The sequence below is a fragment of the Pinus tabuliformis genome, chromosome 5_2, assembly GCF_031772625.1.
Source record: "Pinus tabuliformis cultivar Carrire ecotype Pingquan chromosome 5_2, CPIR1, whole genome shotgun sequence".
Taxonomy (NCBI): Eukaryota; Viridiplantae; Streptophyta; class Pinopsida; order Pinales; family Pinaceae; genus Pinus; species Pinus tabuliformis.
Window position 1 is genome coordinate 875,888,225 of NC_142306.1, and position 24,615 is coordinate 875,912,839.

Here is a 24,615-nt window from a genome sequence, read left to right on the forward strand (position 1 = left end):
CCAGAGAGCCTAGTTGAGTTGACAAGAGCTCAAGGAGATGTAGCCCAAGAGGTTTAGGTGAACTCCATATTATATTGTTGTTATGTGTGATGCTTATTTGCTGCATTGTTTCATTGTTATATGCTTTTATATCAGTTTAATCAAATCAACTTAAAGCACATAAACAGTTTAAAACAAACACATGCATACACCTATTTTCAAGCAATTTTTTAATTTCGCAATTGGTTAATCATAAGGTCTTGGAAATATATAAGCTTTGGAGTGGGAGAGGTTCTTGTAAGCTTGACAAGAAGCCTTTAGTGCCCCATTTCAAATTAGGTACAACACAACCACCCTCCAAAATTTTGGCCTGCACAAATTTCAAAGCCTCCCTTGAAGAGTTTCACTTGATGACTACACACACACTCGGGTTCACTCAGTGATCTTGTGTGAGTCTTTACATTCACCTTACTTGTTTATTGCATTCAAGTCCCTACATGTTGATTGCTAAGTCATGCTTGTGACCATGTTCTGGTTATGCTCAAAGTATTTTCTTCATATGTGTTGTTGTGTTCGCCATGAAAGCATCTGTCACACTCACACACAGAGTCACATTCACTGTCACGCAAGCGTCATCTTGATCATGAACGATTAATCACAAGTTTCACGCTTGTCGCTTGCACCATCGGTTAGTCATGTTGAACATGTGTGTCTGGATGGTTTGGTCGTTTCATCATCAAGTCATGCGAGTGTGTGTTCATATGATCACATATGCATCATCAACTGTTCACACACTTAGTCATTTTTGTTGAAGTTCTGACGACCAGACTCCTCACTGACAACTAGACCATCACCCTACTTTTGACTCGATTGAATTTCAACCAGAACAACGTAGAAGCACCAAGCTCCTCCTTTCAAGCTGCGTTTCCCACAAGCAACTCAATCAACTCTCATGTTGGCCACGAGACAGTCGGACCCGGTAGTCACCCTGGGACTGACTCCCCTCAAAAATTGCATAGAGGCCATTGATCTCTCCCATTCAACTAACTGAGGAGATTGCGTAGACAGGCTGAACAGACACCAAGTGCCCATCCCTGCCTCCTTCAGAAAATTGCGTAGTTTTCCCACTCAGTCATCTAGACAGTCGACCGACTATTCATCTCAGAAATTATCTAATGCTCATGAGCAGGCCTTCCACTGCTCATCTGTCAACTCAACTCAGAAATTGTGCAGAGATGATCATGTAAGCCGGCCTCCTAGCCTCAATGCAGGTTTCCTAGCCAGCAACTCCTAGCAGCAGATTATCTGTTCCCTCCAGGAATTGTGCAGTTTTTGTTGCCACTAACTAAGAAGCCAAATGCAAGTTCCCTCTAGGAATTGCACAGTTCTGGCTGCCAATGACCCCAACAGTCAACTAGTACTTCCCTCTAGGAATTGTGTAGTTCTGACTACCAATCTCCTGGGAAACTCCCCTGAAAAATTGTGCAATCCCTACCTGTTGACCCTTCATGCAGCCCAACCCATTCCCCTAGAAAATTGCACAAGTATAGCTATCCACCCCCTGCTAATAGTTCATTCCAGAAAATGCACAAAACATGCCTTCCTTACCCTCCTGCAACCTGAACTATCCCTCCAAAAGTTTGTGCAATGTTTTCTCCCGGCCGAGCCAAACCTTAAAGAGCCATCATCCTGCATCACAGCCTTGCTGCCTCTCTCGATCACCTGCATCTCAATTATCATCTGTCATGGTAGACTAGGAGGTTTTAGATTTGATGTCACCTCTTCATGAGTGACTGCAAGTACAGGTACACCAACAAACATGTCAAGATAACGAATGGTATGAACAACGGGAGCACATACAAATGGACAGGTTCACCAACGGGCAAATGAACAAAGCATGCGAAGCGATCGAACACGACGAACATGCACCTTCGCAAACAAGTGAGCCTGTCAAGCCTTCCAGCATGAAAGCAAGGAACAACATGTTAAAGCTTCATCAAGTGAACCAAGGACCATCGAAGACTCTACGCACTTTTCCATGTGGAGGTGAAGCTATGATACACCATGAAGACATCCATCACTCAACAACACTATAACTCGATATGCACTCTAGCAGCAACACAAATGTACCAGCATTGTCATGTCAAGTCATGTCGAGTCAAGTCATGAGTCATGTTACCCACATCTCCACTATGGGCTTGTTGTCAATCAGTGTGATGTAACGTGGAAGCCCAAGAGACCCACTTGTTGAACATAGATTCATGTAAGTCAAAAATTCATGGAAGTCGAAAGGGGTCATGAGGGTAGTCGAACAACCACGAGGGTTAGTTTCACCCTTGGCTATAAATACCCCCCTCATGTGTACATGAAAGGGATTTTCACCTCAACTCCTCCCAAATATCCAAGAGATTCTGTAATCTTTTCTTTGAGGAGTAAGTAGTGGCTCCAATGCCCTGCTGGCAAGGTTAGTGATGTATGGTGTAACGATGTGTCTTAGAAATTTCGCTTAATTTAGAAGCTTGTTAATAGGCCAGTACATTTTCACACATGTATCGTATTTGTTGTAAGGCTGATCTTTAACACTTGTAATGCATGTTTCTTTAACCTGTGTTCTACATCTTAACGGATTCATTTGTTGTAATGCATAATCTATTAATGTAAATGTGTTGTATATGTTGTTAATGTTGTCTTGTCCATGTCGGCTGCTCTACCAGACATCAGACAGACCTTTCACATGAACCTTGTTGTAACAACTATGCACTTGTTCAGACTATTCCATGAGTGTTGTATGTGTTATCTTACCTTGTATGTTGTGATTGCCGCATTCGAGTGGACTGCTCCACTAGAAGTTGTGTATGTCCTTTGTGTTGTGTGTTCCTAGATGAGTTGGGACTGATCCCTTTCAACCTGGAACTCACCTTTACCTTCTTCCCCTCACAGTGAAAGGACCATTGACACAAGTACACTTACACTCACCAGGCACATGAACATCACTTCTCGAAGACAAAGTGAACCACTCTCCTGTGCTGACAAGAAAGAGTTGAGGCAAATCCTTAAGATAATGGCAACTGAGCCATCATACCGGATGGTACTACCACACTAAATGGTCTGGTTTCTAGTTGGGACTTCATACTGGGGTGATCCACTGATTGTTGGTGGGTCCAGCACCGTCAATAGTTTGCTAGACTCATTTATCTCTGCTAGAAGTATAATGTTGTACTTGGTCACTCCAACATCTATTATCCATAGGGGAATGCGTTGGTTGAGATATCAAACAAGACTTTGATGATAGTTTTAACGAAAACCATTATAGAGAATAAGAACAAATGGGACTCTCAACCTAAATTTTCTCTTTGGGAAAACAAAGTCACAACAAAGAGATCCATTGGGAAATCACAATTTGAAATCATGTGTGGTACTGAAACATTGTTTCCTATTCAATTGGTTATGCAGTGTCTAAGTTAATTCACGATGCAGAGGATGAACCTAATTCATTAACTAGGAGGATAAACTAGTTGGTTGAATGGTACGAGAACAGAGAGCAGGTGTCTCAGAATTTTCTCACATACCAGGATAAGATGATGGCCATATTTGATAAAAAGTCCAAAGAAGAATTTTTCCAACCCGGTCACCTTGTGCTCAGCTGGGATCTCAAGAGAAAAGACAAAGGAAAGCATGGGAAATTTTGTCCCTTGTGGTTTGGCCCATTCAAGGTAGCTAAAGATAAGCGATATTTGGACAGACCCGATAGGTTTTTAGCGGCGATTCAATAACATTTGAAGTCCGATTAAACACTCCATGAGGAGTTTTCCTGTGTATTTCTGTTATTTGGCTGTCACGGCCAAAGGAAGGCAAAATGATCGGGTTTCCCCACGCCAACAATTCCTTTCCATTGTAAAAGGATTCTTGTGGTGAACAGTCAGGTTTTCCATGATGGAGGACTATAACCGACGTGTTACAAATGCACAGAGCGCACAATTACAAAAGATGGCTATGAGAGCACTGAGAGTCTTGGAGTCGCTTGGAGGTCGAGTGAGAACCAGAGAGCTCAAAGAAGCGAGAGCCAGAACCAGAGCCAGAGCCAAGAGTAGAAGCAGAGGCCGACAAAGGTTGGAGGCAGTTGCAGAGAATAGAGCCAATGTTCATTCTCAAGGTTCCAATATTTGAGGTGATTGTAGGGGACCGTTGAATCCATTGAGATGGAGTTCAGAAAATCCTGAAAACTTCTAAGAGCCATGGAGCAATAATGAAGCTTCAAAACAGCAAAGAGATCAAATGATCCAGTTGTTGCTAGTGTTCAGAGTGTGTTGAAGATAGAAGAAGGCATTCTAGAGACAGTGAGATGGGGTTGGTGCAAGCTAGAGTGAGATAGCTCAAAGCGCTAATTGAAGGAGTCTTGTCCAGAGAAGCCTAGATCTGTCTGCAGAGTATGGACAGCCAGTGGGACAAGATGGTATTCTAAACCCATAGGTTCATTTGTAAACCAATGGAGTTGAGCATGGAGCTTGTAAAAGAATTTATGCCATAATCCCAGAGAGCCTAGTTGAGTTGACTAGAGCTCAAGGAGATGTAGCCCAAGAGGTTTAGGTGAACTCCATATTATATTGTTGTTATGTGTGATGCTTATTTTCTGCATTGTTTCATTGTTATATGCTTTTATATCAGTTTAATCAAATCAACTTAAAGCACATAAACAGTTTAAAACAAACACATGAATACACCTATTTTCAAGCAATTTTTTAATTTCTCAATTGGTTAATCATAAGGTCTTGGAAATATATAATCTTTGGAGTGGGAGAGGTTCTTGTAAGCTTGACAAGAAGCCTTTAGTGCCCCATTTCAAATCAGGTACAACACAACCACCCTCCAAAATTTTGGCCTGCACAAATTTCAAAGCCTCCCTTGAAGAGTTTCACTTGATGACTACACACACACTCGGGTTCACTCAGTGATCTCGTGTGAGTCTTTACATTCACCTTACTTGTTTATTGCATTCAAGTCCCTACATGTTGATTTCTAAGTCATGCTTGCGACCATGTTCTGGTTATGCTCAAAGTATTTGCTTCATATGTGTTGTTGTGTTCGCCATGAAAGCATCTGTCACACTCACACACAGAGTCACATTCACTGTCACGCAAGCGTCGTCTTGATCATGAACGATTAATCACAAGTTTCACGCTTGTCGCTTGCACCATCGGTTAGTCATGTTGAACATGTGTGTCTGGATGGTTTGGTCGTTTCATCATCAAGTCATGCGAGTGTGTGTTCATATGATCACCTATGCATCGTCAACTGTTCACACACTTAGTCATTTTTGTTGAAGTTCTGACGACCAGACTCCTCACTGACAACTAGACCATCACCCTACTTTTGACTTGATTGAATTTCAACCAGAACAACGTAGAAGCACCAAGCTCCTCCTTTCAAGTTGCGTTTCCCACAAGAAACTCAATCAACTCTCATGTTGGCCATGAGACAGTCAGACCCGGTAGTCACCCTGGGACTGACTCCCCTCAAAAATTGCATAGAGGCCATTGATCTCTCCCATTCAACTAACTGAGGAGATTGCGTAGACAGGCCGAACAGACACCAAGTGCCCATCCCTGCCTCCTTCAGAAAATTGCATAGTTTTCCCACTCAGTCATCTAGACAGTCGACCGACTATTCATCTCAGAAATTATCTAATGCTCATGAGTAGGCCTTCCACTGCTCATCTGTCAACTCAACTCAGAAATTGTGCAGAGATGATCATGTAAGCCGGCCTCCTAGCCTCAATGCAGGTTTCCTAGCTAGTAACTCCTAGCAGCAGATTGTTTGTTCCCTCCAGGAATTGTGCAGTTTTTGTTGCCACTAACTAAGAAGCCAAATGCAAGTTCCCTCTAGGAATTGCACAGTTCTGGTTGCCAATGACCCCAACAGTCAACTAGTACTTCCCTCTAGGAATTGTGTAGTTCTGACTACCAATCTCCTGGGAAACTCCCCTAACGTGTTGACCCTTCATGCAGCCCGACCCATTCCCCTAGAAAATTGCACAAATATAGCTATCCACCCCCTGCTAATAGTTCATTCCAGAAAATGCACAAAACATGCCTTCCTTACCCTCCTGCAACCTGAACTATCCCTCCAAAAATTTGTGCAATGTTTTCTCCCTGTCGAGCCAAACCTTAAAGAGCCATCATCCTGCATCACAGCCTTGCTGCCTCTCTCCATCACCTGCATCTCAATTATCATGTGTCATGGTAGACTAGGAGGTTTTAGATTTGATGTCGCCTCTTCATGAGTGACTTCAAGTACAGGTACACCAACAAACATGTCAAGATAACGAATGGTATGAACAAAGGGAGCACATGCAAATGGAAAGGTTCACCAACGGGCAAATGAACAAAGCATGCGAAGCGCTCGAACACAACGAACATGCACCTTCGCAAACAAGTGAGCCTGTCAAGCCTTCCAGCATGAAAGCAAGGAACAACATGTTAAAGCTTCATCAAGTGAACCAAGGACCATCGAAGACTCTACGCACTTTTCCATGTGGAGGTGAAGCTATGATACACCATGAAGACATCCATCACTCAACAACACTATAACTCGATATGCACTCTAGCAGCAACACAAATGTACCAGCATTGTCATGTCAAGTCATGTCGAGTCAAGTCATGAGTCATGTTACCCACATCTCCACTATGGGCTTGTTTTCAATCAATGTGATGTAACGTGGAAGCCCAAGGGACCCACTTGTTGAACATAGATTCATGTAAGTCAAAAATTCATGGAAGTCGAAAGGGGTCATGAGAGTAGTCGAACAGCCACAAGGGTTAGTTTCACCCTTGGCTATAAATACCCCCCTCATGTGTACATGAAAGGGATTTTCACCTCAACTCCTCCCAAATATCCAAGAGATTCTGTAATCTTTTCTTTGAGGAGTAAGTAGTGGCTCCAATGCCCTGCTGGCAGGGTTAGTGATGTATGGTGTAATGATGTGTCTTAGAACTTTCGCTTAATTTAGAAGCCTGTTAATAGGCTAGTACATTTTCACACATGTATCGTATTTTTTGTAAGGCTAATCTTTAACACTTTTAATGCATGTTTCTTTAACCTATGTTCTACATCTTAACGGATTCATTTGTTGTAATGCATAATCTATTAATGTAAATGTGTTGTATATGTTGTTAATGTTGTCTTGTCCATGTCGGCTGCTCTACCAGACATTAGACAGACCTTTCACATGAACCTTGTTGTAACAACTATGCACTTGTTCAGACTATTCCATGAGTGTTGTATGTGTTATCTTACCTTGTATGTTGTGACTGCTACATTCGAGTGGACTGCTCCACTAGAAGTTGTGTATGTCCTTTGTGTTGTGTGTTCCTAGCTGAGTTGGGACTGATCCCTTTCAACCTGGAACTCACCTTTACCTTCTTTCCCTCACAGTGAAAGGACCATTGACACAAGTACACTTACACTCACCAAGCACGTGAACATCACTTCTCGAAGACAAAGTGAACCACTCTCCTGTGCTGACAAGAAAGAGTTGAGGCAAATCCTTAAGATAATGGCAACTGAGCCATCATATTGGATGGTACTACCACACTAAATGGTCTGATTTCTAGTTGGGACTTCATACTGGGGTGATCCACTGATTGTTGGTGGGTCCAGCACCGTCAATAGTTTGCTAGACTCATTTATCTCTGCTAGAAGTATAATGTTGTACTTGGTCACTCCAACATCTATTATCCATAGGGGAATGCGTTGGTTGAGATATCAAACAAGACTTTGATGATAGTTTTAACGAAAACCATTATAGAGAATAAGAAAAAATGGGACTCTCAACCTAAATTTTCTCTTTGGGAAAACAAAGTCACAACAAAGAGATCCATTGGGAAATCACAATTTGAAATCGTGTGTGGTACTGAAACATTGTTTCCTATTCAATTGGTTATGCAGTGTCTAAGTTAATTCACGATGCAGAGGATGAACCTAATTCATTAACTAGGAGGATAAACTAGTTGGTTGAATGGTACGAGAACAAAGAGCAGGTGTCTCAAATTTTCTCACATACCAGGATAAGATGATGGCCATATTTGATAAAAAGTCCAAAGAAGAATTTTTCCAACCTGGTCACCTTGTGCTCAGCTGGGATCTCAAGAGAAAAGACAAAGGAAAGCATGGGAAATTTTGTCCCTTGTGGTTTGGCCCATTCAAGGTAGCTAAAGCCAAAGGTAATAACACATTCTTACTAGAAATTTGAATGGTGAAGTGTTTGAGATGCCTGTAAATGGGAATTACCTCAAGAACTATTTTCATCACTAAAGTTAAGTATCCATCTCCATTGTAAAGACAGGTTGTTGGCTTGTTGGGGCCTGGCCCAAGTTCAGAAGAGTTTTAGCCAAACAAATCCTGAAACTACCGGCCCTTTCAACAACAATCCGTGGAGCACGAAATGAGGTCTCACCCGAGGTAGTATGGTAGGGTGCTGGAACCAGGTTTCCGCACCCTAGGGATGTCTTGATGAAGTCTGGCAATTTCGCGTACTGATCCTACACACTTGCGCTACTATGCACAACTGTTTGTCCTTCGAGTAGCTCTGTACATAGCGTGAAGGGGCGCTATCTAGATTCTCTAACCTTACTGTGTTATTATTATAGATCTGACTTAATTATGTGGGCCCAGTAAGCTTATCAATCATTCAACATTTATAACAAGTATGCGCAACCATAAACTGTAAAGAGATGCATAAGAATATAACAGAAGCGTAAACACACAGATCTATAAGCAGATGCACGATATTTCAGAATCAACTTTATCTTTTATTGACTTCTGTTCCATTACAATCCCAACTCTGCCCTGCGCACTCAGTTGCAGTGGTCCACACACATCGCTGCAAACTCTTCCAGGCCTCTATGCACACAGCTGCAGGGCCTCTTCCTACTACTACGACCCGAGACTCAGACTTATGGACTCAAAGCGAATATCACATTCAAAAACTCATATCACTTTTTATCTAAACTCCAAAAACTGACTCCTACTCTTAGAGCCTCACTCTATTTATACATTTCCATGGTCCGCAGACCATAGATAGGCTGACACATTCTATATTAAATTACAATATTTTAGGGCAGACAACCCTAGACTCTCGCGCTATGCACCTACATTTTGCAAGGTCTTTACATTACATTGACCACAACTTGGCTTTAAGCCCCAAAAATCCGTTGTGGGGGGATCTGTTGCCCAACAGTCCCACAACACAATCATCGTGACTCATCCGAAGTCACTCGACTGGTGTGGCGACCCTTGCATGAAGTCCATCCAACTATGCCTGTGTAGCGTGAAGTTCTGCAACTCACCATGTTGTCGTTTTCTGGATTTGCTCCCTTTCTGCTTCATAATCATCTGCATCTGACTTGATCCTCTAATGTGACATCAGCTTCTCGTACTTGTGTTTATAGTCCCGCACCTCTGTCTGGCTCCTCAGGTCTCAAAGACTGTGCTTCGTTTTGTTAGTCAAATAGCCAACTCACCCGTGTAGGGCTTCAGGAAACTGCCATTTACTCTTCCTGGGAAGGGCTCTCCATTAAGTTTGACTAGTTGGACCGCGCCTCTGTTTGTGATCTCTTTTACCACATATGGTCCCAACCAATGCATTCTGAATTTTCCAGGAAAATTTTCGAACTTTTTGTCATACAGCAACACTAAATCATTTGTCTTGAACATGCACAACTTGATATGGCCATCGTGCCAAGATTTCTCGCGCTGTTTCTGTACCTGTTGATGGAATCCCACCAGAAACCGTTCTTCCTCAAGTTCTTCCAATTGTGCGAGACTCTCTTCCAAGGCTTCGCGGTCTGACATGCTTGTCATCGCTGCTATTCGTAAACTAGGTACGATGTATTCCATTGGCATGACTGCTTCCATGCCATAGACTAACCTGAAAGGTGTCTGACCTGTCAGTTTCTTGCATGTGGTTCTATATGCCCATGATATGGTAGGTATGTGCAAGTCCCAGTCATTTCGCTGCATGTTACATGCTTTGGTCAATGCAGTCTCTAGAATCTTGTTGAATGCTTCTACTGTCCCATTAGCTTGTGGATGGTACGGCGTACTTTTCTGATGATACACCTGGAACTCCTCGATGAGTGCACTAATAGTTTCATTTAGGAAGAGCATTCCACAGTCACTCATTAAAATTTTCGGGCATCCAAACCATGTCAACACGTTATTGAACAAAATTTTTGGAGCTATAGTGGCTGTGCAGTCCTTAATCGGTTGTGCTTCTGCTCATCGAGTCAGGGACTCTGCCGCGGTGATGATGTAGCACACGCCCGTCTTCCCCTAAGGTTTGATTGGCCCCACAAAGTCTATTGCCCATTTTTTGAATCCCTACAGCATCATCTGTGGATTGAGTGGCATCTCATCCCTTCACGATGATTTCCCAATCCGTTGACATATGTCGCAGGCCCGATAGTACACTTTCGAATCTTCATGTAGGGTTGGCCACCATAGTCCGACGCAAAGAATCTTTTGTGCCATCACCTGTCCTGCATAGTGTCCTCATGCAGCCCCCCCATGTGCTTCTACAAGGATCTTTCCTCGTTCAAATTTAGGTACATATCTTCGTAATATCTCATCGTTTACCATTTTGTAGAGGTGCCCCGCGATGATAAAAAAATCCACCGCGCATACCACTAATTCCTTCTTCTGCTTGACTGAATATCCCTGCGGCGTAGTCCCTGTGGTTAAGAAATGGATTATATCTTCGAAGTGGCTGTCCATGACACGCATTGCATAGAGTTGTGCATCAGGTAGTCCTTCCTCCAAATTTGTTGGCTCCTCGCCATTCTCAATTCGTGATAGGTGATCTAGTCCTACATTTAGGTGTCCTGGCTTTACGATGATCTCGAAGTCATACTCTTGAAACAGTAACAACCATCTACATATGCGCCCCTCCAACACAGGCTTGTTCACTAAGTATTTCAACGTGGAATGATCGGTATACATCTTGAAGTGCCCACCAAGTAAATAGTGGCAGTATTTCTGGAGCGTGTATACCATTGCCAATCCTTCACGCTCAGTGGTAGAATAGTTGTTTTTGGCTTTGGACAGCCACCGACTTGCAAACGTGATCGAGTGATCCACGCCTTCCTACGTAAGTACAGCACCCAGCACAATACACGATGCGTCAACATGTACATGAAATTATATGTCCCATTTTGGGAAGACCAAGATGGGAGCAGATGCCATTTTTTCCTTTAGAACATCCAAACTTTTCTTACAATCTGTTAGAGCCTAGATTTGTCTCAGGCTGAAAAGACAAGGTTCTAGGTCCACATCGAACCACGCTCAGCCTCGTAGCTAGCCCTACGAGGACAGGAGAGAGCTCTCTCTGGGTCAATCTTGGCAAAAGGTAATCGATGAGGCTCGAGATGACTAAATTTGCAATTGATCTTAGGCTAGGTATGAAGTACAAGGAGTTTGAAGTTGATTTTTGAGGTTTTTGTTGAATCAAAGGGAAAGGCAATTTTGGGTGCGGGGATGAGACACAGTTTTTGTAGAGGTCTACTTGGGGCAAGGTACGCGATTGTCTTGATGCTTTTAAAGAAAATGAATGGCTAGATCTGACTGGTGAGAAGCTGAGGAGAGCATGAAGCTTTCAAGGATTCTCCTTAAACAGACGAAAACATGGAAAATCAAACAAATTTAAAGGCAGAGCATAACAATCTATGGATTCTACCTTAACACTTCATTTGTTCAATTGCAGAAGATGAGAGAAGGAAAATGATACACATAACAACTTACAATTACTGAAAGAATCACACCATCAACATATAAAGCCACAAGGATCCCAAACAGTGCTGCAAAACCCTGGTCTTTCCTTGGCCAAAAATGTAGAAGTGAATGTACAATAGAGTCTCAAGATTTTCCCAAGAGTCCAACCCTGAAAATGACTTAGAAATTACATAATATAGGCAAGCCAACCTCTTCCCTTGCCTCTAGGGGTTGAGCTCATCATTTTAGGAGCTGTTTCAACCAATTCTAAACAAAGCACTACAATCTAGGCAGTCAAAACAACTTGCCTCTATAAGGTAGGAAACTGATTCATTCATTAAATTTTCACTCTTTGGTGAATGAATCTTCTAGAACAAGTAACTAAGTGTCAAAATTACATCATGTTCCATCAATTACATCAATAGAAGTCAAAAATTACATCACAAATCAAAACTAGTCAAACTGGCCGAATTCTTGAGCTGAAAGATGAAAAATTGGGCAAAAAATCTATATGCGCCGCGCTGATTTCTATATGTGCCACACTACTTTGCTGCTGATTTTGAGGTACTTGTAGGGGTCCAAATTGAGCTCAGGTTGGCTTGTTAGAAAGCCCTGCCTATCTATTTTCCAACCCAAGTCGAATTTTCCAATTTGGTGTCCATTTGTCCCTCCAATAGTTCATTCTACCAAGACTGCTTCCTATGTGTCAAAATAGGGGCAGTGAGGTCATTTTTTGCATGTTTTTTGATCTTTTGGGGACCCAAAACTTTCCCAAATTTCTTGTCCAAGTACTAAAATTCATGATTTCTCATGAAAAATCCAAAACTGCAAGACATTTGTAATTTGGAGCTCCCAATCCTATGCGTCGCGCAAGGTGCGCGGCGCATATAGGGAAAAAGCTTGTTTTTTAAGTGCAAAAATTCCAAAATGACCAAAAATGCCCCAAATCTCTTGAAATTTGGGTTGGAGTTTCCTTATCAAGTGATGATGAGCTAAAGAGGCCTCGGCCAAAATCTGAAGACGATCCAGCTCCCTTTGCTTCTTTTGCTTGCTGATTGCCTTCTTTAATTTTGCCTTTAGATTTCTTATCCGAGCCTTGCAAACTTGGTTCCGTGCCATGTAGTGAACAACCATGTGTCTCAACAATGCATTATCTCTATTGGCCTTGTTCAGCCACTTCTCCAAGTAAATGTTGACCCTCTCGAGATTAGACTCTCGATCCTCATTGACCTGTCACTCTAGAGAAGTGAACTGAATCCTCCTATGTCGGGCAGCTTGGCGATTCTCACGGATGTTCTGTAACTCCATGATCGCATAATGGTCTTCAAGCTGCTTATTTCTCTATTCTAGATAACTGATGTTCCATTTGGCCATCACCAACTGGATTTCCAAGGCTTGAATGTCTGTTTCTTGCTCCTCGATAATCCTTCTATATCTAGACTTCTTTAAATCCGTAGCTGTCTCAACATCAGGAATGAGAACGAAACCCGATGGCTCACCTGAAGGCCCTTTCTCATGCATGGGCTTCTTTCCCTTGTCCTGTACATGTGCCTATGGTGCTGATGTTGGAAGCGAGGCCCCTTCCACGCCAGGTGGAGATAACACTCGCTTTGCTGCTGCAAACAAAGGTCTGGTGCCTTTCGGATAGCCTCTCTGATATGTAATGAAAATAGGCCTGGTCTCATGACGTTCATACTGCTGAGAAGGTTCACCCTCGTGTTTCACCTCTGATACTCTTCGTGAAGCTCTGAAGAAATCACGTGAGATGAAGTCATCCCAAGTGATGCCCTGCAAACCAAGCTGATGAACCACCAAAATATTTATAAGCGCAAAATGATAGACATTGTTGAGTTGCTGCTGAGGGGTTCTATGTTGTATAAAGGTAGTCATCCTCTCTATATTCCGGAAGATGAAATACGACATGTTCATCATCCGCACCCTAGTGAAATGCATGAGTAACCTGATGTGATAAGCATAAAGACGAGAGAACCATCCCTCATAGCTGAAATATTTCATGATCAATCTCATGAGTGGAGCATATTCATCTTTTAGGTACCTGAACGGGAACACTCTTTTGAGCTGCCTCAAGCAATTGGGTTTGATATATGGCTCATAATGCTGCTTATCAATCTGTTGTTTTTTATGCCATAATTCACCAATATTTGGTATACCTGTTGCTAGCGAAACAGTTTCAATTATAAGTGTAAAGGTGACCCCAACTAAGGTAGCTTGATCTCTGTGCAAATGCAAGACAAAAATACGAGCCAACTCATAATGAAACTGGACCTCAACCACCCTTTGACAAAACTCATAGCATGACTGATGCTCAAAACACTGCATAGCAAGAGGACAAGCATGCAATTCTCTAAGTTTGATTGGTTCTTCCCTGACATGCTTGCCACTTTTACGAGGCCTCCGGGGTTCCTATTCACCCAAGGGAGAATCACTTTGGGTTTCTGCCTCATATTCAGATGAGTGACCAGATGACATCACTATTGATATACAAACTACCTCGAATGAATGCTGATATGTGAAACTGCTGTGTGCAACTGAATATGGACTGTTCTTTTGATCTAAACAATGTTGTGACCAAGGGGAAACAAATGTACAAGGGAATATTAGGAAGGGGAAAATATCAGGGAATTAGGGAATTTTGAAATAAAATGTAATTAGGGAAGGGAGGGGAAATGTAGATATGGGATTAGGGTTTTAGGGTTTGGGATATTAAATAGGGTTAAGGAGTTTTTATAGGGGTGAGGGATTAGGATTTTAGGGATTGTAGTGTAGGATTAATGAGGGGATTAGTGAGGAAGTTTGATGAGTGGATTTGGGAATGAGGAACAAAGGGAAATGGGGAAAGGAAACAACCTTGGTAACAAAACTGTTTTCAAAACCTACAGCACCTTCTTTTTATACTGGCAAAGGGAGGCTTTCAAAATCTTGTCTCAATGGAAATCATCCATGAACCCATCACATTCACCATTAAAAACAAAGCAAAAGCAATGGAGGCGAGCCTACCTGGCAAATTGATGTGAAGATGGGGCGATTTGATGAGTTTTCAAACCATTTACGAGCTCCAAACTGTAAGCCCCGCGCTCATTATCCAGTGCTCCACGTAACGTATATGCGCCACGCTAGTTATATTTTGCATTGCCCTGAAGTACTTTGTGCGCCGCGCAAGCTATATGCACCGCGCAGACTGTTATATGCACCGCGCAGGTGAAATGGGGACCAATCCTCTCCAAAACGCACAAACTCGACTTGCAATGACTTTCTCCACCTTTGGCATGCACAATGACTTGAAACTTCATTGAAAAACCTTTATATAGACACCAATTTCATTTTTGCCTCTTCCATAACCCACTTTGTTATGTTTTGCAATTGACACTTTTTCAGGATTAATAGAATTTTGACCTTTTTGTTTCCTCCTTAAATTTGGTTGAAATAATGATTTTCTTTGACAATTTTTTGCAGGGATAGTTGTGATATGATCCGACAAAGGAGACCAGGGCTGCGCCTGGACAATTCAAGAACTGAAATCTTTGAAAATTTATTACAAAAATGAAATGTCAACTTATCTTCAAAACGGAGTTTTGAAGAGAAGTCATAATCTATCCATATAACAATAAAAATCTTTGAGATACCAACCTATCAAGGACCTCCCTCTAGCCTGCTGGCTTTATTAAACTTTGTCAAAGACCCAATTGACTTAACCCTAGACCTAATGACCGAAAAAACTGTTATGACCTAGAAACTGAAACCGGACTACAAATGACTTTTCAAGACTTGATTTTTATGAATAGACCTGAGCCAGCAGTGCCAAGCATGAGGGAAATGAGTGACACAAACCTTTCCATCAGATTTATGGCATGCCCCTAACGAAATGCAACTGATTGAAACTGATGGGTCACCTAAACATGAAATGCAAAAAAGAGTTTTGATCTCTGACGGAGGGATAACCAGACCGACTCTAACATTGGCTCCAATGGGGATGGTAGCTCCTCGGAGGTGCCAAGAACAGCAGATCTCTGTAAGAGCTAGACAGTGCCTTCATCCATTGGGCTATGGAGTCATTATTTCGACAAACAATTCAAGATGTTGACTCAATTTATTTGACTGAAAATTAACTTGAAAACAACTCGATAATATGACTAACAAACTGACCCGACAAACTGAACTCAAACTGAAATCTTTCCTCAGAATTATAGCCTTCACTTCGGGCCCCAGACTGAAGATATGATCACAGCACACACTTGCATCGAAACTGAAATAAAATGGTATTTACAATGCTAATAGGACAACAGAAAAATTCAGAAAATGTACCGCTTGAGCAGCCGACCATTGACTGGCCCTCCTGGACAATCTTCCTCGTTCATCTCCTTAAGAAGAAAAGCGTTCTAACCCCGAAATGCTGCAATCTTAAAAGGACCTTTCCATAGATTTTCAAACTTGTCGTGCTTGCCCTTTTCTTCATTTCTTGCATCCCACTTTAACACCACATCATCCAACTGAAATGTATCTGCCTTTGCTTTTCTGTCAAAAATCCTTTTAATTCACTCCTGCAACTTACATGTGTTCTGAAAAACATCTTCCCGTGTCTGCTGCAAGTGGATCATTTGATTTAGCCTTCGCTGCATTGGATCCTCTTCACTACCAGCCTCTTGAAGAAGTTTGACTACCGGAGCTGCAAGAGAGGTAGGGAACACTGTATCGACTCCATAAACTAACTCAAAGGGGGACATGCCAATGGATTTCTTTTGACTCACTCGATCTGCCCAAAGTGCATGGACCAGCTTCTTATGCCAACTTTTCTTGTTCATTTCCAGCATTTTCGTAATGATATTAACCAAAGATTTATTGGAAGACTCTGCCAATCCATTTCCTTGCGGATGATAGGCAGTTGAGTGTCCCAAAGTAATATGATATTTATTACAAAACTCAACCATCCTTTTTGACTTGAAATTTGCTGCATTATCAGTGATTAACTTACTCGGGCAACCAAATGAGACAAAATATTATTCTCAAGAAATGAAACTATTACCGCATCCGTAGCTTGCCTGGTGGGAATTGCTTCGATCCATTTTGTGAAGTAATCCATTCCCATGAGGATCCATCTATGCTAACCTGAAGAAGAAGGATGAATTTCACCAATAAAATCCAACCCCCACTGCTGAAAAGGGGCACTCACCTCAATGGGCTTAAGCGACAAAGGCTGTAATCTTCATTTCCCTTCAAAAATCTGGCAATTATGACAGCTCTTAACAGCCTTAAACACATCAGCAAATAATGTTGGCCAATAGTATCCAGCCCTCAAAATTTTATTTGCTGTTGTTTTCCAAAAAAGGTGACTGCCATAATCGCCTTTATGGAAATCTTCTATGACCTATTTCGCTTCTTCTTCCACCAAACAATTTAACAAAACGCCACCGAGATCTTTCCAATAAAGTGCAGAATTTAAAACACAAAACTTAGCAGCCTTCAACTTAAGAGTTCTTGCTTTGTTTCTAGCCATACCAGGCGGTGCAGACAAATTTTGAAGAACATATATGATATCCGAATACCATGGAGAAAGAACAAACATTTCTGATACCTGAAGTGAAGAGCTTTCATCATTTTCATCGGACAAGGCAGCGATCAAATTGATGTCTAAGACGCGCAGATTTGATTCAGCCATCAATTTTTCCAATACCTGACCTTTAACAAGATTTGTAGGCCTTATCTCCACATCATACTCTAGCAAGGTCGGTATCCATTTGCCACATCTTCCTTCCGGGTCGGTCTGAACCAAAACATCTTTGACAGCAGCATTAGGAACATAAGCTAAAATATGAGAATGCAGAATGTACACACGGAAATATTTCAGTCCTTTTACAAGTGAAAGGGCTTGTTTCTCGATAATGTTGTATTTCAAAGTAGCATCTCTTATGGTCCGGCTGAAGAAAGCAATGGGTCTTTCATGCTCTTATTTTTTCTACATTAACACAGCTGCCATAGTATGCTCTGAAGCAAAAGAAAACAATATAAAATCCTGAGTATAATCTAGGCTGATTAGAACCAGAGCTGAAGAAAGAATCAATTTAACTAAATTGAAAGATTTCACCGCCTCTTCCATCCATGACACTTGGCTGTCCTTCTTAAGCATGTTTGTAATTTCTCTAAGGTGCTCAGCAATATTAGGAACAAAACGGCGCAAAAAATTCATCTTACCATTGAACGATTGAATCTCCTTTTTATTCTTGGGCAAGTCAATTTGTTGAATTGCTTCCACATGTGCTGGATCAATACGAATGCCATCCTCAACTCCAAATTGAGCTCATGATAGCTCATTGGAAAGCTCTTTGTGTCTAGTTATCATTTGACTCATCAAAGTCATTTGGCCAACCAAGCTAGGAGAAAACTTGATTTTCCCAAGGTCACTTCAGGTGCATCAATTCTCCCGAGGTGATTTTATTTTTGACATTTCTCTAAAACCATGACACCTGTATAAAAAGTGAAGGAGGTTTTTCTTTATTGGCCTATTGTGGACAAAAACATCTCTCATTTTTCCCAAATTCATCTTTGATTGCTCAGAAAAATCATTTGAGTAAAGCCTACCCCGATGTGTGGAACAAGAGATTTGACGAAATGAAGCGAAACAAAGGGGACAAGGGGCTCCTAAATTCTTGAGAAAATTTTGGGAAGTAGGGAGGGATGTTAGGAAGCAGGGGAGAGTGGAATCTTAGAGATTGAGTGAGGGGAAGGGGTCCAAAAGGGCAAAACACAGGCCAACCTAGAAAATTGCCAGGTTGTAGCAAGAAACTAGGGTTTGTGCGAAAATGAGGAATTTGGGGGATCTCAGTGATGGGAAGTGTTTAATAAGGTAAATGAAGGATAGGGGAAGGTGTATGAACATCTAGATACAAGTTTTGCTAATGATTTGACCATCCAAGATAAATTGCCTTCAAAACCCTAAGAGAGGGAAATGAACCTTGCCTAGGCGCAACTGAAGCATGAACAAGGAGTAAAATGACCCAATGGAACCTGACATGATGATGACAACCCTCTGAATGATGATAGAATCAACTGAATAGTGACATATACTGACATTTGGGCAACTTTGAAAGGAGTGAAAGCAAACCCTAGACCTAATGCCTAGTGACCAAATTTTGCTTGAAGACTCACTGAAATGACAAAATTTGACCTTGACACCTTAAAATCACTTTGTAAGAGCATGTTTGATCACTGGAGGAAGGCTACAAAGACTGACACTAACACAATCATCATTCCAACAATATGTAGCATCTTTTTCAATAACTGTTCCATTGGTGCTATTGTTTGTGCATAGCTCTTAATAAATTTTCTATAGTGACCAGTGTGCCCCAACGTGGCGTGTAGTTGTTTGACACTTCGTGGCACTTCCAGATTGAGAATAATGGAAATATTCACAGGGTCCACCATCAAGCCTTGTTTGTAGACCACATGGTTGATCAGATTTCCAAAGGGGACTAGGAAGGTGCACTTCTTAAGATTCAGCCAATTTGGTGTCATCGGCAAGTATATAACATCAACTGTAAGCTCTCTATATGGTGTTTAACTAACCCAAATATAGTCCAATTATTCAGATAGACCTCCAAAAACTTGTGGATGTATTACTTGAACGCGGCCACCACTACGCGTGAAAATATCGTTGGCGTGTTCTTCAGTCCAAAGGGCATAAAGGTGTATTGAAAACAACCCATTCGGTTGCCATGGTTGTCTTGTTCCTATCTTCTGGCACGATCTTGATCTAATGGTGCCCTGAGAACCCATCCGTGAATGAGTAGGCTTCCTATCCGCCAACATTCTCCAATACTTCATCTGTAAACGGTGTCGGGAATGGATCGTGAACGCAAGTGTCGTTAATCTTCCTAAGGTCCATGCAGATTCTAATTTCGCCCTTCTATTTTTTCTCTTGTACTACCATAGGACTCACCCAATCTGATTCCTCCACTGGTTCAATGATTCTGGCTGCAAGCATTTGTCTAATTCTTCATGAACCTTTTCTTTATACTTTGGATTCAAATGGTAAGGTCGTTTCTTAACCGGATTCATGTCTTGTTTCAGAGTGATCTTCATCATCCCTAAGTCACCAATGATCCCCTTTAAATCCATGATTTTGGTCAGGAACAAATCTTGATATTTGCAGAGTAACTCGATGACGTTATCTACCGTAGTATCATCCCAATAGTCCCCAAGCATCATGTACTTCGGCTCTGCGTCTGTACCAAAGTTTACCTGCTTTTTCTTTAGCAATGCAGTGATGTCGGGGTCCTCAATTGATGGTCCTCGAACTTCGCGATACCCTCTCGTTTCTGGAATGTTAATGTTTCGGGGGTCATCATCATCCACTTGTACTTGTACGTTATAACATTCTAGGGCATGGCTTAATTGGGTTTCCCATGCTGGTTGAACTACTTCTCGTGGTTCCTGTGGTGTTTTGAAGATGGTGGCTTTCACGGCTTGCAGCGCATCATCAATAGTATCCGACCGTCGGTCTTCAAATGTGAATGTTAACAAAAATCCCTCGCGCAAAACATCCCATTCATTCGTACCATGTCGAAGTTCCGTCTCGGTATTACAACTCATGGGTATGACATCCAAGGTATTATAAAATAAGTGTACCCATTTAGGCTGAAGATCTTCTCCATAGGCCTTGTTCCATTTTGCAAGGTGCATGCGTGGGTCATCGCATCCATCGTATTTATCTGCTAGCTGTAGTTTTGATGTCCCAAATCGTAGCCACATCATCCTCCTACAGTCGTGCCAGTTTTCAAAATATCCTTGATATGTTCCCCACCAATGTGCAAGTTTCGCACGCAGCGCCCACTTCAATGCATCAAACCATTGTTGCTCCAATACTGCACTCTCAAACATGTTCAAGAATTCATCCACCGTTGTCAATCCATCATATGTCGGTAGATCTCGGGCCTGGGTTGTTACGTAACACAATGATCTAGTCATCCTGTTGCAATTCATCCTTATTACTTCATTCAACCGATTGTGCTAGCGTTCATCTTCTTCGTCTAAATCTGAAGTGCAGGAACCTGCGCGCTCCCACAAGATTCTTCCATCTGCAGTCGAATTCACCCAATCCTGATCTTACACAATTATCTTGTTTACAATCTAGCTCATCGTCCCGCACAGGTTCAGTGTAGTGCGCTCCTTCGGCTAGGTCTAGCGGAATGACAACGCATAGGGACTTTTTCTTGAATATCATCTTCTTTTTTTTCAGGTTGATGACTCCATTCATATTAGTGGCCCAATATATTCCTAGCAATGCGGGGTAAGGGTTGCTGTCATCCACAATCTCTATTACCTCAAATTCCATCTGCGTTCCTGTGCCTTCGATATCCACTATTACCCCTTGCAATCTCCCCATGGGTAAAATTTCATGTTGGTTCGCCATTCACAATTCAATGGGAGACCACTGCAACGCAATTCAGCCCATGTGTTCCCATGTCTTCTTTGCTAAAACATTCGCGTCCGAACCCAGGTCTAGGATTACTTGATCCATCTCATAGTTGCCAATCTACGCCGTCAATCTCATTTCCCTCCTGGTGCGCAATGCATGCTTTCCCAATTTCTAGACTATGCGCGGTTCCCCTGACCCTATGCACCTAATTATCAACTCCTGTAGTCCTTTAACCACCTGATTATCACACAGCAATTTCATGCATGTCTCTAGAAAGGTAGTTAGCATAGAAGGATCCATCCCTGTCTCTGGTTGATCCTTACTACCTAAAGTAGAGGCCTCCGCGAAGCTCTTCTTAGCTTCCATAAATGTCTCCTTTGCGCGTTCCAAGTCAAACTCAGGTTCCTTTGTAGGAGCCTTGAAAACCCATGTATCTTCCTCGGGCTGCTTCCCCTTATCTTCCCCCGTAGTCGCACCACTTTGAAGCACCATATTCACATTTGGGTCTTCTTCGCGTAGTTCAGACCTAATCATTTGGATATTCTAAGTCGAAGTAGGTTGTAGTACCCCTTTCTCATGCATTTGTGTGATCAGCGTGGGACAATCTACCATTTCATGATCAAACTGCTCATAGTACGAACAAGATTTTCTTGTTGGGTTGGTACAATCATGAGCGTAGTGCCCTGGCCCTCCGCAATTGTAATAGATTAACTGTCCATGGACCCTTCCTGGCCCCATTCCTCCTTGTCCTTAGCCTCGCCCTTGAAATCTAGCGCACACCATCCCCGTGGCTGGGTCAAGGCCTCACGTTTTCGTCTGCATTCTATATGCTGGGGTCTGCTCCATCATTAACTTGTAGCTGTGACAAGTATGCTCGTCGTGGCCCACCGATCTACAAAAATTGCAAAACAACTGTTGGGGAGTTTTTGTATACTTCTACAACAAATGACAGTTGTTCATAGTGTGCTTTCCTCCTATCTAACAGATCGCGTACCATAGCACAGGTGATGCACTTGGCCCTACCTATGCCTCTGGTCTCAATGGCATTGGTCCCCATCCTACCAAGTAGTTTTCGAATACTGGACAGTGATCCTTGTCTTGGCCCTAGCCTTTACATTTTATGCACCACACTTCTTCACGTGCCTCTGGCTATGGCACCCTATCTTGCTTCAAACTCTGCATCTCCAAGCATAGGTTCTGCAGTTGCGCGTGGATTTGTTGGACTCCCAATCCCGGATCCTGTATTGGTGTTTCATGCAACCTCATTGCCATTTCCAACGCTTATGCCTGGGTCGAAAGCTTCTGTTGTGATAGCGCCATCCTCAGGTGTGGTGTCAAAGACGCCACAAACCACACACGGTGTTGCACATCCGTTAGCATCGTACTCTTCAACCTCTGATCAAGATCCAAGGGGGTCTCACCTAGAACCATCGCAATCTCTTTAAATCCAATGATTGACTATGTCTCTGATTTCGGCTGGCTAAATTCTCTATTCAGTGCATTTTGGACCTCCCCTATTCCTACATTTGGGTGATTATTCGAGTGTTTGATATACCAAGTCAACACACGATCCTGCAGTGTGCTCACTAATGTGGCCTTCTTAATGTTTTCATCCATGACCCCTTGTGCTTCCCACACTGCTCTTACCACAAACCAGAACTGGTCTAGGTCTTCATTCCCTATTCCTCTGAATACGTGTAGCTTGATCGTGCTCGCCATGCTAAACCATGGGGGTGTTGGAGGTGGGGTGGGTGAAGATGGAGGTGAAGTAGATGAAGTGGGTGATGATGTAAGTGGAGGTGATAACTGTGGAATGCGCTATCTTATCAAACTAACTGCACTCCTCGAAGAAACCCGAGCATGCTCTTCCTCGCTCACTCGCGGAGGTGAAATTAAAGGATTGTTTCCTAGCCCTTTGATCCCTTTGTAGATCTTTCCGCTCCGCATCGTCCCAATCATTAATGTATTGGCATCACCCGTTTTTCACATAACAAAATCTTAATCCAGGTATTCAGGGATTTGATATACCTACCTCACGGTCCCTTGAGAAAACATCGTTCTACTTCATTATAGCTCACAGCCATGTCTACCGCGAACTCAGTGATAAATCCCCCTATTATCTAGTTGAGCCAATGATCCACGGCTTGTGCGATCTTTTCTTCTGATGCCTCTAGTCTGCGCACTAATTCCAGAGTCCACACTATCGGTTGATCAAGCTTGTACCTTCCTTGGCTGTCGGCTAACCTCACGATCCAATCATACAGCTCTGAAGAGAAGGACATGAAGAAGATCTCGTGGATTTCCATATATACATAGCGATCTAGCGACCTCTTCTCGGATATCTGCAGAGTTCTGTTTTCTTGTGTCACAAACTCACGAAGCTTCTGATCCAACCAATCTTCAATTTCCTTCTTCATAGGGTTCCATTGTTCTGAAATCAGACATCCCTTAGGCATATCCTGGTCCTGGAAATGGAACCATTTGTCGACTTGTTGGGGCATGATCCAGGTTCAGAAGTGTTTTAGCCAAAAAAATCCAGAAACTACCAGCCCTTTTGGCAACAGTCTGAGGAGGGCGGACTGAGATCTCACCCGAGGTAGTATGGGAGGGTGCTAGAACTAGGTTTACGTACCCTAGGGATGTCTTGATGAATTCTGGCAAGTTCGCGTACCGATCCTGCGTGCTTGCGTTGCTCCGCGTAGTTGTTTGTCCTTCATGTAGCTCTGTACAGAGTGCGAAGGGTCATTATCTAGATCCTCTAACCTTACTGTGTTCTTATTATAGATCTGACTTAATTTTGTGGGCCCAGTAATCTTATCAATCATTCAACATTTATAACAAGTACGTGCAACCATAAACTATAAAGAGATGCATAAGAATATAACGGAAGCGTAAACACACAGATCTATAAGCAGATGGATGATATTTCAAAATCAACTTTATATTTTATTAACTTATGTTCTGTTACAATCCCAACTTTGCCCTACGCACTCAGCTACAGGGGTCCACGCACATAATTGCGGACTCTTCCAGGCCTCTACGCACACAGCTGCAAGGCCTCTTCCTACTACTACAACCCAAGACTCGAACTTACAAACTCAGAGCGAATATCACATTCAAAAACCCATATCACATTTTATCTAAACTCCAAAAACTGACTCCTAAACTTAGAGCCTCGCTCTATTTATACATTCCCATGGTCCACGGACCTTGGGTAGGCCGACACATTCTATATTAAATTACAATATTTTAGGGCGAACAACCCTAGACTCTCGCGCTCCGCGCCCACATTTTGCGGGGTCTTTACATTACATTGACCACAACTCAGCTTTAAGCCCCGGAAATCCACTGTGGGGGATCCGCTACCCAACACAGGTGAGCTGTTGTAAATACCAAAGTGTTTGTTTCATTTCAGTTTTTTATATGTTTTGACTCCATGGAAA

The 24,615-nt window shown here is 42.4% G+C and overlaps 1 pseudogene; it reads right to left on the reverse strand.

The window, feature by feature from the left end:
- LOC149162095 (heat shock 70 kDa protein, mitochondrial pseudogene) overlaps positions 1-20,721 on the reverse strand; it is a 160,874-nt pseudogene extending 140,153 nt beyond the window's left edge.
- Positions 20,722-24,615: the final 3,894 nt, after the last annotated feature.